Consider the following 10,705-nt stretch of genomic DNA (forward strand, 5'->3'; position numbering starts at 1 on the left):
GATCTTCCGGAGGTATCGTTAGTGTTACCTCTCCAGACTCTTGAGGTGCTCTTGATAGGTCACCCAGGTTTTGTATCCACAGAGAAATGTAGGATCAACAATTGTCTTATAGACCTGGATCTTGGTGTCATGCCATAGGTCACGGTCTGTGAAAACATGTTGGAGCCATTTCCCAAAGGAAGCACTTGAGCACTGGGTCCTGTGCTGGATCTCAATGTTGAATTTTACATTTTGAGAAAGGTGGCTACTGAGGTAGCAAAAGTGATCAACTGTCTCCAAAGTCTGACTCTCAATGGTGGTTTGTGGTGGATCATGTGCAAGGCCTGAAGCAGGTCGATAGAGCACTTTAGTCTTCTCAGTATTGAGTGAGAGTCCTAGGCTTTGGTAAGCTTGTGCGAGAAAATCCAGGTCATTCTCAGTGTATGCAAGGATGACACAGTCATCAGCATACTGAAGACTTTAGACTTCTAGCAGAGACATTGAAGATTAAAGAGCTGCCCTTCCATTCTGTATTGAATGTCAACTCCATTGGGGAGGTGATCTTTCAAAGGACCAAAATAACTGCTAAATTGATGGAGAACAGGGTTGGGGCAACAACGCATCCTTGCTTAAGCCCAGTTTTGATGATGAAAGGTTCTGTCTCAAGGCCATTACAGACAACCAGGGCAGCCATTTGACATGAAGAAGCCTTAGGGCCTTAATAAATTTTGGAGGCACCCAAATCTGGACTGCACCTTCCACAGGGCTTTGCGATTAACAGAGTTAAAGGCAGTTAACAGATTGACAGAGTGAGATGGGGATACCCAGAAATCACCTACTACAGGACAGGCCCAACAAGGAAAATAACAGATCACCACTGGCCATCACGTACAGCCCCCACCCAGCTAAAACCTCTTAAACACATTATCAATGATCTACAACCTATCCTGGAAAACGATCCCTCACTCTCACAGACCTTAGGAGGCAGGCCATATAGACAGCCCCCCAACCTGAAGCAAATACCAGCAACTACACACCACACCATAGAAACACTAACGCAGGAACCAATCCCTTTAGCAAACGTTGTTGCCTACTTTGTCCTCATATCTACTCTAGCAACACCATCAGAGGACCCAGCCACACCGTCAAGGGCTCATTCACCTGCACGTCTACTAATGTTTTATATGCCATCATGTGCCAGCAATGCCCCTCTGCCATATATATTGGCCAAATCGGACAGTCCCTGCCTAAGAGAATAAATGGACACAAATCGGACATCACGAATGGTAACATACAAAAGCCAGTAGGAGAACACTTCCATCTCCCTGGGCATTCTATAGCAGATTTAAAAGTAGCTATACTTGAACAAAAAAAACCTTCAGAAACAGACTTCAAAGAGAAACAGCAGAACTAAAATTCATTTGCAAAATTAACATCATTAATTTGGGCTTGAATAGGGACTGGGATTGGCTGGCTCATTACAAAAGCAGCATTACCTCTCCTGGGATTGACACCTCCTCATCTATTATTGGGAGTGGACTACATCCACCCTGATCGAATTGGCCCTAGCAACACTGGTTCTCCACTTGTGAGGCAACTCCCTTCTCTTCATGTGTCATTATTTAATACCTGCATCTGTAATTTTCACTCCATGCATCTGAAGAAGTGGGGTTTTTACCCATGAAAGCTTATGCCCAAATATATCTGTTAGTCTTTAAGGTGCCACTGGACTCCTTAGTGTCAAAGACCTTTATCAAATTGATGAAGGCCATGTACAGGTTCTAATTTTGCTCCTGGGGGTTTTCTTGAATTTGGTGGGCAACGAAGACTGTGTCGGTTGTCCCGTGGGATGGTCTAAAACCACACTGAGAATCTGGCAATATTTTCTTAGCAAGGAGAAGTAATCAGTTTAAGAGGATACAAGCAAGAATTTTCCCTGCTGTAGATAGCAAGGCAATGCACAACATGAATACACAACAGCAGATAACATAAAACCTAGCCATTGCAAACAATTATTTTCAATAAAGTATTTATCTAGAAAAACAAACATCTTACAATTTTCTAAGTTAGATTTTTCTGGATTTTCTTTAGAAGCACACAAAATGAATAACTAAGAAAAACCTCAATTGGAAGCTCTTGGTTTTTTAGCGCCCCAAAGCCGCATGCGGGCGGCGCGGGAGCGCGGGCGCGGAGCGGCCGCCGGCATGCCGGAGGGCGGGCCCGCTGGTCGCCGCTGCTCGCGTGGCTCCTGCGAGAGGTCAGACAGAGAGCGAGATGCGCTCCGCCCGCCGTCGTCGCGCAGGTCCGGTCATCCCGGTCCCGGGCGGACCTCACCTCGCAGCCTGCCGCCTCGGGCGGGGACGCCCCCTAGATTTGGCCGCCCTAGGCACCAGCTTGTTTTGCTGGTGCCTAGAGCCGCCCCTGATTGGAAGACACTTTCCTGTTAACAAACATACTTAGTTTCACAGGGCTAGATTATCACATACCCTACTCAGCTATGTTGGTACAGCTATGTACCACCCTTCTCAAAGTTACCATCTAACCCACAGGAATAACAAGATTTCCCCCAGCTTCTACTAACACAAAGCTCATGTGCTTTCTTTGCTGAAAGAGAGGGTCAGAAGATAAAGGTTAATCTCTAGTAAGAAGTCTCTATAAGGTCAGTTTTTATGGAGATTCTTTTTGGAGTGTTTCCATAAGGGTGCATGAGAGATCCAGGTGAGCAAGGCCAGCAACCCTATATGATTATGACACTGTCATTAGACCACAGGTGTACTGTAAAGCAACTAGATGTAGAGGGCAGAATAAAAAACCAAAGTACATTACTAACACAGATTCAGAACAATTTTAGAACCATGTTTTCGGCCATTTGTCTTTTTAATTTCCTACTAGTTCATTATACCATTTACTTAAATTAATTTTATTTAGATTTGTAAAACAAAAAGGCTCCTATGCTCCTCATTCTAAGGGCTATGTTTTTGTGTGACATTTAGTATTATCAAAGAAAAGGAAATTGAGTTCTGCTTTATTACCTAACAGGAGTATTGGTGCTTTGCTTAATCCCCTATCAGAGAGGAATATTCTTAAAATGATGGGTATAAAATATCTTGTCCTGTTCTGGCAAGAATCTGGCCATATCCCTTGATGATAAATCAGGCATGAGTGAATAGGCATTCATAAGAATATGTTTACCAATGAATTATATGCCAAGGTTTTGACACAACCATCAGTTATGCCAGATGCAAATAATTTACTCTCTGTCAGTTCAAATTCACAGTCTTGTTTGGATGGCTTAAATCTTTACTGGCACCAAAATACAGCAAGCAGTATTGCTCAACTGTAGAGCTGAAAGCATAGACATAGGTATAAAGTGCCAGAAATGGAAATAAGAAAATTCATGCTGTTTCTTGTTGGTAACATTTCATGGTGTACTTTTTGGGGTGGAGGGTCAGTAGTATTTTAGTGCTCCAGAATGGTGTCTGGTTGTACTGATGTGCTGTATTTTAGGTAAGCTGCAAAACTGAAGTCCTGTCCATGCATTGCCACTAAAGGACACTAGGAACACTTAGCAAGTGTGGGGGGCTTTCTAGTCAAATTTTAACTTGGACAATTACATTATGTCTATTCAAAGTAATTCTGCATTGTCCATTGGCTAAAGTAGTCTTAAATGATCAGACTTGTAATGCAGTTCATAGTTATCTTTTCAGGATACATTAATCCCATGCTATAGTTAAGGCTATGATTTAGTCATGAGTATTTTTAGTAAAAGTCATGGACAGGTCACAGGCAATAAGCAAAAATCATGGCCTGTGGCCTATGATCTTTACTATAAATACCCCTAATGAAATGGTAGCTGGGGGGCTCCAGGGTGCCGCTGCTCTCTAGGGCCTTTGTAGTGCCACTGCTCAGGCCATTCGCCTGCTGTGGCTGTCCCCAGGGCTGCTGCTCAGATGGTGCCTGGCTGTGGGGCTGCTCCAGCAGTGATCCGTGCTGCTGGCTGCAGGGCTGCCCAAGCGGCTGGCTGTGGGGCGGCTCCAGCAGTGGCTGGTATGGCTGAACCTGGGGTTCCTGCTCAGGTGGACCCTGGGGCCAGCTGCTGGGGGTCACTTAGTAGCAGCTGCTCTGGCTGCCCCAGGGTCGCTGGTCCAGGGTTGCTGCTCCAGCTGCCCCCGGAACCTCTGCTCAGGCATGTCCCTGGGGCCAGCTGCACTGGTCGCTACTCGGGTTGTCCCTGCGGCCCTGTCCCGGGGCCACTCCAGCAGCAGTCCCCGGGCCTCCTGAGTAGCTGTCCCCGGGCCTCCTGAGTAGCTGTCCCCGAGGTTAGTTGCTTGGGCAGCCCTGGGGTCAGCCATGCTGATGGCTGCAGAAGTCACGGTGGTCATGGAAAGTCAAGGAATTTGTGATTTCCCCAACCTCTGTGACAAATACAGAGCCTTAACTATCGTTGTTGTAAAAAGCTGTTAATTCATTAAAAAAAATCTTACTGTATAGTTAAAAAAAAAAATGAAGGGATCATCTAGTCTGACATTTTGCACAGCATAGGCCATAGATTTCACCCAGGTAATTTTGGCATCCAGCCCAGGAACTTATGGCTGAACTAAAAAATAGCTTTTAGAAAGACCTCCAAATTTGATTTAAAGACTCCAATGGAGAATTTTCTCCATCTCTTAGAAAAAATTACTTAAAAAAATACACGACAATTTAATAAAAAATGGATTGTATGGGCTTCAGATATTTGAAAGAGATTTTTAATTTCTGTATGTTTCATTATATTTAAAAAGAACGGAAGCTTTTCTCCTCAGGACAGAAGTTAAATATTTTAGTATATATAGAATATATAGTACTGTACTCACACTCTATTTTTTTTAATTCAAAAAATGCTAACAAGTTAGTGTAATTTCATTCTATTTTTTATTTAGGTTTAATCTGCAACTTTTGGAAATCTATTTGTATAAACTGTATCATATTTTACATAACAAAGCTAACTTTCAAAAAAAAAAAACCCCAGAAAAAAATTGACGTATGTATTTAGCACTTGGTCTGCTTCTATTTCCCTGTCACCATAGTGTCTGAGTGCCTTTTTAAGATATTTATCCTCACAATTCCCATGAGGTAGGGAAGTATTATTATCCCTGTTTTACAGAGAAACATCATATAAAGCATACCTGGGAAGTTGTACCAATTACAATTTCTCAATACATCTATTCAGATCAATCCATAATGAAAACACACATTCATGTCACACACACACCCATCCCCCCATTTTATAAGTAGTCATCTTTTCCACAATTAACAATTCATTACAAGCCCCTGCCCCCATTCTTAGCATACAGCGAGTACTTTATTTACTGTAGAAAGTGCTCTACAAATACATCCAGAGATGCACTATTCTCCCTATCCCATTGCCCATGCAAGTCTGTTATGTGGGTGCATAAAGCAACCCTGATTTCTGTTGTCTGTATGCATCCTGCAACAGGTGCACATTCTGGCTGAGTGTACTGGTTCAGCAATCCATTACTGTCATAGCTCCATTCAGGGTCAAATGGCTCACTTTTGGATTCATGAAGATTGTGAAGAACATAGCAAGAGACAATAATACGGACAGCATTGATGATACTGGAATCCATATGGGTCTGTAGACATTGTCAGTGGGATTTTAATCTGCCAAACACACATTTAACCACTATTCTACATCTACTGAGAGTTCAATTAAACCTTCATTTGCCAGGTCCTCTGAGATCCAGGTATGGTTTCATAAGCAAAGGCAAAAGGGGATATGTGCGGTCTCCTAGAATAACACAGGGTCAGTTACTCTATTGATAGTCATTTGATGGAATGGTGGTGGGCCTCTGCATGATGGTAGACTCCTAATCAGTGGAATACTCTGGTATCATGAACTTTTCCAGTGCAGCCCATGATGGCATCCATAAATCAGCCTCTATGGTCTACAAGGGCCTGAAGTTTATGTACTGATGCTCCTTGAGAAGGGCAAACTATGAGCACATCAGACCCATCAATGGCCCCAGTGCAGTTTGGAAACCCCATTCACTCAAAACCAGCAGTTACTTCATGGATATTGTTTCTGCCCACCACCTTTGGCTAAAACACATGCCTGATTGCTTCAGAAACCTCCACCAGTACTTTACTGACAGTTGATTTTTGAACTGGTTAGCAATAGACATGTAGCAGTCTGAAGTAGCCAGCTTCCAGATGGTTGTACCTACCAACTTCTGGATTAGTATGGCTGCCCTCATGTGTGTGTTGTGACCCTGGAAGGTTGGTGTAAGCTGCTCATAAAGGTTCCAAAACTTAGCTTGTTTCATGCAAAAGTTCTGAAGCCACTGCTGGTCATCCCAGCACTGCATGGCGATGTGATCACACCAGTCTGTTCCAGAAGCACTGGTGTAGGTAGGGGGACATCATTGGCTATACTGATAGTCATGAGTAGCATCAGGCAGTCTGAGTCTCCCATGTCTGTATCATACTCCATCTCTGACAGGTGCCTTTGGTAGATCAGAAAACACCACCAAAATGTCCACCAGAATCTCACAGATGCTCCACTCGTTTTCTGAAACAGAAGTGAAAGCCCAAGCAGGGCAAGTTCTTCAAATGGTGACTCCTCTGCGTTACTGGGAGCATGTAGACCCAAGATGACTTGGCAAGACATATTGGTGGGCCTGTAAAATGCTGTGGGATGGACAGTTAAGTTTTCCTACAATGCACCAGAAAAGGTAGGTTAAAGGAGCTACAGCTGGAGAGGGCACTAGGAATCCTGGAAGAGGTTAGTTTGACTCGGGTCTGCATAGTACAGTGCAGATGCTTAAGCACAATTGTGAGATCCAGGTCCAGGAATTCTCAACCTAGGGTCAGCATGGGCACTCAAATCTTGGCTTATGAACACTGAGCCTGTGGACTCAAGTCCCACAGACCCTGGGCTTATATTGCAACATAAACATTTCCTAAGTGACTTGCCCAAGCTCACAGAGAAAGTCTGTGGTAGAGCAGAGAACTGTGAACCTATATTTCGCAAGTCCTAGGCTAGTGTCCTAAACACCCTTCCTTTACAATTTGAGTGTTGTAAACTATTAACTAGCTAATCCAGACGCTATCCTACAGTAATTTGGCAGGCAGGCAGGCAAATAAGTGTTACACATGTTTTGTAAATGGGGAAACAAAGGCAGACAAGTTGTGATTGGCCCATGGCAGCTGAGGGAGTTGGAATGTCAGAGATGGGAATTGAGCAGTCCCTGGCTTCCTAGTCCCATATTTAGTTTGCTAGACCACACTACCTTAAAGTTAAGAATACATCTGTAGCTAGTGATTGGTGGGACAAAAACACAGAGCTGGTCAAAATTATTAGATTTTTTTTTTAACTAGAAAAATTCAAAATCAAAATTTATTTTCAAATCAACATTTTGAAATGAACCAAAACTTTTTGTTTCATTTTGACTTAAAATGAATTTAGAATATATTACTATTTAGAATTTTGGAAACCAAAAATCTTGGTTTCCCTTTTTCAGTGTCTGGATTTTTGGAACTGAAATTAAAGTTTTCATTTTGAGAATTTCCAAAAAAGGAACCTTGTGCTGTGAAAATGTTTGTTTTTTCTACCAACTCTGATTCACATACATAAGGAAGTGAGACTCTTCCCAGTACCTCCATGAGTAGTTGCTACTGCAGATCTTCATTTCTGAAAGGAGAGAATGTGCTCAGAATTCCAGTCTTCTTAGAGTGCACATGGCTGGTCCTAATTTCACCTTTGCTCGCACCAGTTTACAGTAGGATAGAATTTAGGACTCTGTTCTGCAGAGACATACTCAGGTAGTAAACTTTATGCCCTGTGAGTAGTCCCGTTGACAGTGCATAAAGTTAAGCATGTACATCAGTGTTTGGAAGATTGGGGCCTTAGTCCTTAATCAATACCCTTAAACATTTAATTCATGTTTGGTTAGACTGTGAAAGAATTTGTTCCTCTGTCATCAGCTAAAAATTCTGCTCATTTTATAGTAGTTCAACTTGCATGGATTCACTGGACTACAGAAAAAGTGAAATTTTAGACATATCTTAAGCTGAGTTCATAAAGGCCCACATTTCCAATAACAAAACTAGCAGTGACAGTGATGTATGGTTTTTTTTATGAGACCCGATAACTGATGGATATGTGATCTTATAAATGCTTAGACAAACTAATGCACATAATTATATTTTCCATTTGAAGTCTATTGCTAGGCATTCTAATACAATATCATTAGTTGAAATGGCCACAATGATACAGCTTGGGCAGTTTGTCACAGTAATTACAGGGTGATTATTTTTGACTGGAATAAAGATTTCAGTTTTAGTATGGTGGAAAGCACAATCACAAATTAGAAACAGTCTCAGAATAAAAAAAAGTGGTGTTTAAATATGGATTATAGTATAATTCTAAAACAATTTCTTTAAAAAGTAAAATGCACACATTTGGCTGAATGCATGATTTTTATTACTATTATTATTATTTAGTTTTAAACTAAGGTCCTACAAAGAGGATGACACTTACCTAATTAACCGTTCCAATGTTTAAATACTTTACTGTAAGGGAAAATTTGGGCATGCTAACTAAGGTTTGTGTTATAATTTACATAACTGCTAAAATAGGCTTTTTTTTTAATCGGCACAAAAATAGATCATTTGTCTTCACTGTTTTCAGAATGGTTGATTAAAGTAGACAGTGTCCTAACATCTGTATTGAAAACTATATTAATCAATTGATTAATCATGAGGCATTAATCAAAATCTTCCTTAAGTGTTTTAGTTTTGGAGTGGCTCTTAATATTTTCTATCAGATTCCTTTTAAGGTGTCCATTATAGAGATTAAATTTGGGTGGTAAATATTGAGGGGTTGAGGCACATGTGGCTTTCCACTTGAAGGTCACAGCCATTGCTCATTAGTGTTACTTTTAATGGGATAAGAAGCAAAAGTTTTTAATATATGACTAAATCAATTAATCAAATGCACAGTTGATTCCCTTTCCAGTAAGCGGTCTGTATTTTCAGAATATGCAAAGGGATCCCTAGCCTTTGTACATACATAAATAGTTTAGTCTAAACTAAAGAATATTTTTATTTTAAAGAATTTAAGAGGAACATACAGTATAATGAACTGATGCATTGACTGCTATAGACTAAATTATTCTCAGCTACTTTTAAATATGCTGTTTTGTAAAAAACCATTTAAAGGAATCCTGAGTCAACCTTCATTAAGGATATATTTAAATAATATATCCTTGCCCTATACAATGAGTATAAAGCTTCTGATTACTGGAATGAAGCGTTTTAGAATTAAAAAGTTATTCAAGCATTTAGTTTGACTCAAGTGAACCATAGCCATGCTATGCAACAAGCTGATCAACTGAGAATTTCAAGATTTGTGTTTCTCTGTGTTTGTTTTTGTTTGTTTCTATTTGTTTTTCCAGTCTGAAACTTAAATACTGGTACTCAAGTAAATGTATTTTGTGAAGCATCAATTATAGTACAAAAGAAAAGCAGTGATTACATATCTTTTCATGTGAATAAAAAATGTTTCTTTCTTTCTGAATTCCTCTGGGATTCTTTAAGAAAAAATTAACTATATTAGTGTGGCTATTTATACCGTAGATAGAAAATATTATATTTTAACTCAGTTTCCTTAAGAAATTGCCATGTGATATTTCTATTTATTGATTTTAATTCTGAAACAAAATATATGGGGGAGGTTGGAATGGAGAGAGAGAATTCATCTGAAATTCCAGTCAACTTTAGCATAAAACAGCAGGAAACCTCTTCGCTCTGTGTGTGTGTGTGTGTGTGTGTGTGTGTGTGTGTGTGTGTGTGTGTGTGAATATTTATAGTACCTGTATATTTTCAATTTGAGGCACAGAGTATTTCTTACCAGTTTTATTGTAATGTATTAAAATAATCAAATAATATTCAGAAAGGCATAACAAATGAACCATTATTATTATTTACTTGTATTATGGCAGCTGCTAGAGACCAACCAAGATCAAAACCCTTTTGTGTTAGGCACTGTACAAGCACAGAGTAAGAGAAAGACCCTGCCCCCAAAATATCATCCCTTGTGTGGCTCCTTTATCAAAAGTCAGTCACAGAACAAAGCACAGTAGGTTCAGATGTTCAGACTTGTTGAAACATATGCTGGAACAGCCCAGAGTAGCTATAATCTAAAAGAGGGAAGAAACTTCCACTCAATAAAGTGGGTCTGGGAGCAGGCTTTAATGCATTAACTACAGAGAAATGCAGCACTACTACATTTAATGCAGCACTACTAATCTGATTATGGAAGCCAGTTGCTACTGGTTTGCACTATATACTGTTATGTTAGAATTCTTAAAAGTTCATTTGATGTATGTTAAATGGATGCTACATATAGGTTATTACATATTTCAAGCTATGAAACTGCACAGGAAATTTTCTAAGCTTTGAAAAAATGTTACTTGGACTACTTGTCACACAGTTACATGGAAAAGAAACGTGTCTTAAAGTCTTGAAAAAATAAGCAATACATATCTGAAAATAAAATAAAATCTACTCCTGTGTTATTGTTCCACAGCTGAGCTCTGGTTTCATTTTGCTATTGGTGGTGAAGGTTGGTTGCCTTCAGCAGGGAAGAAAATGCAATCTGCATAATTCCCATTAGTTCTTCATTGCACAAATATATACTGATAATAATTCTATAGTGGGTTAGTTT

The sequence above is a fragment of the Mauremys reevesii genome, linkage group 11, assembly GCF_016161935.1.
Source record: "Mauremys reevesii isolate NIE-2019 linkage group 11, ASM1616193v1, whole genome shotgun sequence".
Lineage (NCBI taxonomy): Eukaryota > Metazoa > Chordata > Testudines > Geoemydidae > Mauremys > Mauremys reevesii.